This window comes from Eimeria mitis, genomic scaffold, assembly GCF_000499745.2.
Source record: "Eimeria mitis Houghton genomic scaffold, Emh_scaff432, whole genome shotgun sequence".
Classification (NCBI taxonomy): Eukaryota; Apicomplexa; class Conoidasida; order Eucoccidiorida; family Eimeriidae; genus Eimeria; species Eimeria mitis.
In genome coordinates this window covers 11905-12229 of record NW_013572639.1, presented here as the reverse complement: position 1 = coordinate 12229, position 325 = coordinate 11905, and the positions used below count along the sequence as shown (strand labels likewise).

Below are 325 nucleotides of genomic sequence, written 5' to 3'. Positions count from 1 at the left end.
GGGCGGAAGTATTGGGGGTGGTGGGGGGCCTGGATTTGGCTTGGATAGGGGAGAGTGCAGCTTACCATACACCCCGCGATACGCTGGAGTGTATGCATGCGGGTTCACTGCAGCACACTGGCGACACCGTGCTGCATCTGCTGCAGCCATTGATAAAGATAACTGCTCAGCTAACAAACTCAGCAGCAGCAACAAACAAACAAAATAAAAATACTGAAATACCCTTCTATCAAGACGTGCTGGGGCTCGTTCTTCTTGTTCTCCCGTGGGAGGTGTTCGTGCCGCTTGCTGCTGCTGCTTTTCTGCTGCTGCTGCTGAATTATAA

General features: G+C 52.0%; 1 protein-coding gene across 1 annotated transcript in view; it reads left to right on the top strand.

Annotated features, from left to right (window-relative positions):
• EMH_0012060 (uncharacterized protein) overlaps positions 1-325 on the top strand; it is a gene marked incomplete at both ends in the record, with an annotated part of 8120 nt that overhangs the window by 3340 nt on the left and 4455 nt on the right.